The sequence below is a fragment of the Jaculus jaculus genome, chromosome X, assembly GCF_020740685.1.
Source record: "Jaculus jaculus isolate mJacJac1 chromosome X, mJacJac1.mat.Y.cur, whole genome shotgun sequence".
In the NCBI taxonomy this organism is placed as follows: Eukaryota; Metazoa; Chordata; class Mammalia; order Rodentia; family Dipodidae; genus Jaculus; species Jaculus jaculus.
In genome coordinates, this window is record NC_059125.1 from 94,482,629 (window position 1) to 94,492,213 (window position 9,585).

Consider the following 9,585-nt stretch of genomic DNA (forward strand, 5'->3'; position numbering starts at 1 on the left):
CATGAACTGGTACTCCTGCATGTCTATGATTCTCTGAAGCTGCATGCAGTTCAGAATGATTATCTGAAAGCACTGCAAGAACCTAGATTAATGAGAGAGAGAGGGGGGAGCTTGAATCATATTTAGTTATATTTTGCTAGGCTTATTTCTTTATATTCTAACTCTGAAAATTGAGTCCTCATTGGTATCAGTTGGGGTTCCGCTACGAAACAGATGGCACACACAAATTAGCATAATTAGTGAAAAAAGGACTATCTACAAAGGTGTGAGCAGATTATAGAAAAACAGAGGGAGGGAGGAAAGGCGAGAGACAAAGAGAGAGGTAGCTTGGAACTATTACTACCCCTCTACCCAAAAGGATGAGAGAAAGAATATAGGCTAAGAAAAGCAAGAATGTGGTGTGGAATCACATTGGGAGGAGCAGGGACAATTAGCAGTCTGAGGCAATGCTTCAAGGTGGAATCAAAGAAAATGCATCCTGACCACAGTTCCTTCTCTGCCTTTGATATTCTGCTGGGCATGTCCATTGCTCCAAGCAAAGAAAGGAGAAAGCTTCACAGATATGTAGAGTGTGAGGACTTGAATTAGGTGTCCACAATAAACTCATTTGTTCTGAATGCTTAATGCCCAGCTGATGGCAATTTGGTGGGTGGAGACTTTCTGGAGGATAGGTGTGTAGTTGGGGGGGATGCAGAGGGGTATCATAGCCAGGGTCCTCTTGCCAGAGATCTTCTCTCTTTCCTGCTACTGTTTTTCTTCCTGATGAGGCACAGGTTTTGTCCAGACTCAGCTCATGCCATATCTCCCTCTCATATCATGGAGTGTCCCCTCAAGTCTGCAAGCCAAAATGAACAACTTTTCTCAAATCAGCTGCTTTGGGCCAGGGGTTTTGTGCCATCACTGAGAAGGCAAACTGCAACATATAGGCTAGCCTCCTGAGGCACAGAACAGAGTATGAAAAGATAGAAAATGGTCCAGGGGTAAGTATAAAATTCATGATATACTACCTATGACATATATACTTAACCAAAATACATCAAAAGTACTGCATTCCTCTGATTAAACCAAGGGAAACAGACTATGTTATGCTAAAACTAAAATCAGGTAGTTTATCACTGAATATTAATAATTTCCAGGGTATCATCCCTTTGGATATTCTCTAATAATCCAAAATTCATCACAACTAACACAATTCATCTTTCTCTACAACCAGGACCCAACTTCTCCATTTCTATCCATTACAGCCTTTGGATATGCCAGTCTCTCGGCCTACAGAACCCTTCCATTTTACTCTCTGCATATTTAAATCCTACTTTATTTTAAGGTACAACTCAAATATTTTCCCTCCTATAGAAAGTAGAGGTTTTCCCCACAAATGCTTTAGTTAACACTGATTTCCTTTATACTTGAACTCCTACTGCTAATTATTTAGTGACTCTTGCTAGGCAGCACTATTTACCTGATTTGTGATAGTTAATCACACCAACCAGATGCAGGAACTTTCTTTTTCTCCTTGTCTTCATACCCTTAACTTCCCTTTTCTCATGGATAAGCCCAGACATTTTGAGCTTATTGCTTACAATGTGTGTACAAAACATCTGAAGAATTGAGACCTGGGGAACAAATACCAAACCATTTTTTCCATTAGAGCTTCTCAGAAAAAGCTTGGATCTCCGGGGACCTCATTGGCCTCATGTAAAAGTACACAAGCTTCAAGTCTCCCAACGACCTAGTTGGCATTTTAAAATACTCTTCCAAATAACCCTTGAGTTAAAAAAAAGAATCAAAAATATATACATACTATTTAAAAATGAAGAAAAATTAGCACTGGTCAAAACCTCTAAGATATATATGCATGCCATAAAGAAAAACATAATAATGTCATTTAAAGAAAATAGATGAAATTGGAGATAATGTTAAGTGAAGCAAGTAAGATGTAGAAAGACAAATATGTGTTTACTCTCATATGGGGTATCTATACTTGAAAAAAACATAAAAGGGAGATTATTTGATAAGAGGAAGAGGAATAGCAGGAGGGGTGAAGGGGAATCAAGGTAGGAGAATAGGAGAATGAATATGATCAAAGCACATTATGAGTATGTATAAAAATCTCAGGTTGAAACCCCCTGTTATCCTTATGTACTGTTTTGGGGAAAGTAAATCAGGGCAGCCACTATTGAAATCAGTATGGAGACTCCTCAGCAAATAAATAGAACTTTCATATAATATAATCTACTGAGTTACTTCTTAATGCTGTGACCAAATAACAGAATAAAACCAATTTAATGGAGGTAAAGATTATTTTGGCTTACAATTTGAAAGGATACAGCCCATCACAGCAGGGAAGGCATGGTGGCAAAATTGTGAAGTGATGGTCACATGGTTTAAGAGAAATAAAAAAGAAACTAACAGAAAAACTAGATAACAAACTAAACCTCAATGTAATAATGACTATGTTAAAGACAAATTGCATGAATAAACCAATTAATACAAACTGGCAGAACATTAAGAAAAACTTACCTAACCAAACATGGCAGTGCACACCTATCCTAGCTACCCAAGAGATTGAGATGGGAAAATTGCAAATTCAAGGTCAGCATGGATAACTTATCAAAACCCTATCTCAAAAAAGGAGCAGAACAAAACATAATACTAATGTGCTATTTACATGAAATTTAATTCAAATATGAAGGTTCAGGTGGGTTGAAAATAAAACAATGTAAAAATATATACCATACAAACACATTTAAAATTTATTTATTTATTTGTAAGCAGAGAGAATAGAGGGAAGAGCGACAGAGAGAATGGGCATGCCAGGGTCTCCAGCCACTGCAAATGAGCTACAGATGCATATATCACTTTGTTCATCTGGCTTAACATTGGTACTTGGGAATGAAACCCGGGTTGTTAGGTTTTGGAGGCAAGTGCTGTAACCACTGAGCCATCTTTCCAGCCTACAAATAAAATTTTAAAAAGGCAAACTACAGAACAAAGAAAATTACTAGAGAAATACATTATATAATAATAGTAAATTTCTCTAGAATACAAAGAAAATTTACATGTGTATGTGCCAAACAACACAGCTTTAAAAAAAAAATGAAGTATCCAGGAGTGGGAGTGCACACCTTTAAACCCTGCTGAGGTAGGAGGATCACTTTGAGTTTGAGGCTACCCTGGGATGAAGTGAGATCTTGCTTAAAAACACATATATAGCCAGGCGTGGTGGCACATGTCTTTAATCCCAGCTCTTCGGAGGCAGAGGTAGGAGGATCACCATGAGTTTGAGGCCACCCTGAGACTACATAGTGAATTCCAGGTCAGCCTGAGCTGCAGTGAAACCCTACCTCAAAAACAAACAAACAAACAAAAAACTATATATGAAAGGACAAATAGACAAATCCACCATTAAACTTAAAAACTTCAATACCCCTTTCTCAACAATGGATAGAACTTCAAGAAAAAAAAATAAACAATGAAATAAGCAATGATACAGACTGAAGGACATAATTAAACAAAGAGGTCTAATTGGCATTTATGGAATATCCTACCCACCAACAGAATGGCATGCTTCCAAAGCACATGTAACTTTTACCAAGATAGATCATCTCCTGTCACAAAATAAAACTGAACAAATGGAAGGGAACTGAAACCATTGTGTGTTTTCTGATCACAGTGAAATCAAGTTAGGAATCAGTAAGAAAAAAATAAGGAAGAGGCTGTAGAGATTGCTCAGTGCTTAAAGCTCTTGCCCATAAAGCCTAATGACCAGAGTTTGATTCCCCAGTACCCATGTAAAGCTCAATACACAAGATGGCACATGCATCTGGAGTTTGTTTGCAGCAGCTGGAGGCTCTGGTGCTCCCATTCTCTCTTTCCCTGCCAAATGTGATGGCTCACACCTTCAATCCCAGCACTTGGGAGGCTGAGGTAGGAGGATTGATGTGAGTTCAAGGCCAGCCTGAGACTATATAGTGAATTCCAGGTCAGCCTGGACTATCTAAAAAAAAAAAAAAAAAAAAAAAAAAAAAAAAGCCTATGGCTAAGGAGGTCATGAGCCCTACAGGGGAAACCACCACTGTTGTCTGCTTAAATACATATATTATGCCCACCAAACTTTTGTCTAAATACTTATGTTTATGCCCATATATTAATGCTGCCCTCAGTTTTGGTTAGAGAAGCTTCTCTTTTCAGATGGCAGTGGCCACTGGGGTGATTCAAAACTCATCATAGTGCTGATAATTGACAGTGGAGTATTGATCACTGAGAGACATCTCTATCACACTTTCCAATGTTTAGGGACCATTGCAGAAGAGGTGGCAAAAAGAATACAGCAGTGAATACTAGGGAAATCCAAAACCCATCAAAATGACAAGAAGAAAGCTGGATGTAAGGTAGCATACACCTTATTCCCAGCACTTCAAAGGCTGAGGTAGGAGGATAAACATGAGTTTGAAGGTAGCCTGGGCTGTATACAGATTGTGTTCCATGTCAGCCTGTGTTAGAGTGAGACGCTACCTAATAAAAATGACAAGAGAAAGTCGAGTGTCTAACACTGGATGACAGTCATCTCTATCATACCCACCTGGGGCCAGGAAACATGACAGAGGAAATGATTGAAGTGGTGACCTGGAACAAGTACTGCTTTCATGGCTAGCCAGAGAACCTTCTCTATGGAGATGGTAGTAGACACTGGGGAGATTCAAAACTCATTAAAGCAAAAAATCAGAGGCTGCTTAGAGCTCAACACTAAAGGAGACTCCTAACATGTCCTCTAAGGCTCAGGAACAATTGAGGAAGAGGGGACAGAAAGAATGTACAAGCCACAGGGTGGGAAGGCACTCTGTTAAGCACTGTCCACTTCACAGGAATCAACTAGTGCATTCCTGACCCCACAGTGATTACTGATACCCTCATTGACAAGGGCCCTCAGTTGAATGAAGATGGCGAAGAGGAGACAAAAGAAAATGACCTGTTCATATATTAAAGTTCCCAATAAAATATTATGGAGAGAGAGAGAGAGAGAGAGAGAGATTCAGATTGACAGACAGATAAGGAGGCAGAGAGGGAGGGAGGAAGGATGAGAAAAAAAAGAGGAAGGAAGGGAGAGGGAGGAAGGCTATCTCAGCATCTAGTTCACCTCAAAAAGGAGAACTATGGGACTGGAGAGATGGCTTAGCAGTTAAGGAATTTTGCCTGCAAAGCCAAAGGACCTCAGTTCAATTCCCCAGGACCCACGTAAGCCAGATGCACAAGGTGACACATGCATATGGAGTTCGTCTGCAGTGGCTGGGGGCCCTGGTGCACCCATTCTCTCTCCCTCCCTCCCTCCCTCCCTCTCTCTTTCTAAAATTAATAAATAAAACTCTACTTAAAAATAATAAAAATAATAAGGAAGAGGAACTGGGCATGGTGACACACACCTTTTTAAAAAGGAGAACAATGATAGCAAAATATGTCCAAGACAAGTACAAGGAAGTATATAACAAGGATAAATGTAGAAGTCAATGAAATTGAAAATGGAAAACAAATTCAGAAAATTAATGAGACAAAAAGGTGGCTTTGGCAGAGAGGTTTGGTTGTTCCTTTGGGTAGCATCATCACTTTGATAGGTGACTGTGGCTCTTTGCTGGGCTTCCACCGCGGGCCATTGGAGAAACGGCCTGAAACTTTGGCTTTGGGTGAAAGAAAATGGCCCGAACCAAGCAGACTGCTCCTAAGTCTACTGGTGGGAAAACCCCCTGCCCTCCATCCAACAGCTGGCCACCAAAGCTGCCAGGAAAAGTGCTCCCTCTGCCAGCCGGGTGAAGAAACCTCATGCTACAGTATCTGACTATGGTGCTTCAAGAGATCCAGCATTACCAGAAGTCCACTGAGCTCCTCACCCAAAGCTGCCCTTCCAGAGGCTGGTGAGAGAGATGGCCCAGGACTTCAAAGCCGACGAGAGGCTTCAGAATGCAGTCATTGGTGCACTCCAGGAGGCCGGTGAGGTGTACCTGGTGGGTTTGTTTGAAGACACTAATCTGTGTGCCATCCACGCCAAAAGAGTTACCATTATGCCCAAAGACATCCAACTGGCTCACCGGATACGTAGAGAGAGCTTAAGTTAAGTCAGTTTTTATGGTGTTTTGTAGTAAATTCTGTAAAATACTTTGGTTTAATTTGTGACTTTTTTGAAAGAAACTATTTTTTTTTTTTTAACTTTTCCCATGTATTTTTATTTTTTTTTTATTTTTTTTTTTTAATTTAATTTATTAGTTTTCTTTTCAGTAAATACAGGCAGTTTGGTACCATTATTTAGGCTCATCTGTGATCTACCCCCTCCCATTAGACCCTCCTTATTATTGAAAATGGGTCATGCATTGTGGAATTAGCCCCCAGTTATTAGTATGATAAATGTCTCTGAAAATCATGACCCAACATGTAACTCTGACATTCCGGAAACTATTTATAATATGTTACATTTGTACTTAAGTCATTCCATTTTTCACTCAGGATGAATGTGAAAAGTGACTGTTCACAGACCTCAATGATGTGAGCACTGTGGCTCAGGAGTGACAAGTTGCTAATATGTAGAGGGATGGGTGATATTTCCTGCTTCTCATGATACATGTTTCTGTATCTTTATGACTTGTTGGGTAGCTATTAAGGTACTAGAATTTATAATTAAATGTGTACAGGGTCCTTTTGCAATAAAACTGGTTATGACTTCATCCAAGTGCTTAACAATTGGGGCTGTTAATTCTGATCAAACATCACTATAATAGAATGTGGGCTTTTTCAAGGGTTGAAGATACAAGTCTTTTATTTATTTATTTATTTATTTGAGAGCGACAGACACAGAGAGAAAGACAGATAGAGGGAGAGAGAGAAAATGGGCGCACCAGGGCTTCCAGCAATGAACTCCAGACGCGTGCGCCCCCTTATGCATCTGGCTAACGTGGGACCTGGGGAACTGAGCCTCGAACTGGGGTCCTTAGGCTTCACAGGTAAGCGCTTAACCACTAAGCCAGAAGATACAAGTCTTAACCACACTGTTACTTGCAGTTTCCTAAAAGAAAGAAAGAAAGAAAGAAAGAAAGAGAGAGAGAGAGAGAGAGAGAGAGAGAGAAAGAAAGAAAGAGGAAAGAAAGAAACCTGGCAGCTATAGAATACACTATGTACATTTATACTAGCTATTTTGCATATCGTAGTGTCAATATTTTTAAATTAAATGTCTTACATTCACAAGTGGTAGGGAGTCTTGTCATTAAGATATGTGTAATTTAGAGTCCAGTTGGTTTTCCTCTAACTAGATTGCACTTGTTTTCATAGTAGTAAAATGCTATTTGTATTATACTTTGCATAAATCCTCATTCTACCACATATTTACTAATCCTCTAGCTGATAATGCATACACTAATGGGGGAATTTTACTTATAAGGGCTCTAGAATTAATAAGTTATTCACACCAGCATCTGTTACTAATATTCTACTAGTTAGTGCAGCTTTTCATTGTGTTGTTGTCTCATAGCTAGGTTTGAATTTTGTTTATTTCTCCCCCTTTCTAAGGAATTCAAGGTTCCTTGGGGAGTTTTAGTGTGAACATTTTGGGAAGGAGCATAGTTCCAGGTTATTGGACCTCTGCCACTTAAGATGGTATGGGGTTAGGGTTACATCTGGTTACTGTCTTGGGAAAATTGCTTTCATAGAGATGGCCTTCCAAGTGGTTTTTAAATTTATCCTATTGAAGTTTTTAGGTTAATTATGCATGGTGACTAAATTTAAAAATAAACTTGTTTATCCCAAAAAAGGTGGCTCTTTGAAGATATCCACAAAATTGATAAACCTCCAGGATACTGATAAAAAAAAGAAGAGGTATAACTCATCAAAGTTAGGAATAAAAGAGTAAAGGAGTATTGTAAATAATTTTGTATAGATAACAGATGAAATAGACCAAGTTTTCAAAAAGCACAAACTACAATTATTCATTCAGCATAAAATACTTTCAGTAGCTCTACAATAATTGAAGAAATTAAATTAAGAGCTTACAAACTTCTAAATGAAGAATTTTGAAGGCCAGAAGGTTTCACTAAAGAACTGAACTGAGCCTTCAAAGAACTAAAACCAATTTTACAGTCTTATCCAGAAAAAGTCAAGGGCTTCCAATCAGTTTATACAGTTTATATAGCTAGTAATAATCTGAGACCCAAACCAGACAAAACAAAATAAAAAAGAAAGAAACATCTGGGCCTAGACTTTTCTTAGTTGGGAGATTTTTTTTTATAACTGTCTCAATCTTATTGCTAATTATAGGTCTACTTAAATTGTTTATCCCATTGTCATATTTGCTTGTCAGAAGCATCCACTAAGTCATCATTTTCTTTTTAGATTTTCCAATTTAGTGAAGTATATTGTTTTAAGGTATAACCTTATAATTATTTTTTTTTTGCTTATTTTTATTTATTTATTTAAGAGCAACAGACAGAGAGAAAGAGAGAATGGGTGCGCCAGGGCCTCCTGCAAACGATCTCCAGATGCGTGAGCCCCCTGTGCATCTGGCTAACGTGGGTCCTGGGGAATCGAGCCTCGAACCGGGGTCCTTAGGCTTCACAGGCAAGTGCTTAACCACTAAGCCGTCTCTCCAGCCCACCTTATGATTATTTTTTAATCTCACTAGTATCTTTTCCCTTTTCATAGCGAATTTTATTAATTTGCATCTTAAATTTCTTTTGGTTAGCTTCATTATGGGTTTATGTACCTTATTTAACTTTACAAAGACCCACTGTATATTTCATTGATTCCTTGTATTTTTTTCTTTCCATTTCATTAATTTCTGCCTTAATCTTGATTATTTCTTTCAATCTACTCATTTTTCATTTGCCTTCTTATTCCATTTCCAAGGCCCTAAGGCATATCATTAAGTTATTAATTTGAGATCTTTCTGTTTTCTTTTTTTCTTTGCATTTTAAAAAAGATTTTATTTTTATTTACTTATTAGAGACAGAGAGAAAGGGAGAGACAGTGAGAGAGTGAGAATGGACATGCCAGGGCCTCTACCAACTACAAACAAATTCCAGATGCATGTGCCACCTTTGTACATATGGCTTACATGGGACCTGGAGATTTGAAGCTGGGTCCTTAGGCTTCACAGTCATGCATCTTAACTGCTAAGCCATCTCTCCAGCCTTTTTTTTAAAAAAAATATTTTTAGTATTTTATTATTTTAATTTTTTATTGACAACTTCCATAATTATCGACAATAACCCATGGTAATTCCCTTCCTCTCCCACTTTCCCTTTTGCAACTCCACTCTCCATCATACATTTTCCCTTCTCAGTCAGTCTCTCTTTTATTTTGATGTCATCATCTTTTCCTCCTATTATAATGGACTTGTGTAGATAGTGTCAGATACTGCAAGGTCTTGGATATCTATGTCATTTTGTGTCTGAAGGACTGCATTGTAAGGAGTCTTACCCTTCCTTTGGCTCTTAACATCCTTTCCACCACCTCTTCCACAATGGACCTTGAGCTTTGGACAGTATGATAGAGATATTCTCTCTGCTTTCTTGATATAGGCACTCTGAGTTACAAGCTTCCCTCTTAGGT

At 38.5% G+C, this 9,585-nt stretch overlaps 1 pseudogene; it reads left to right on the forward strand.

Annotated features, from left to right (window-relative positions):
* Positions 1 to 5,688: 5,688 nt before the first annotated feature.
* On the forward strand, positions 5,689 to 6,107 carry LOC123456554 (annotated as a pseudogene).
* Positions 6,108 to 9,585: the final 3,478 nt, after the last annotated feature.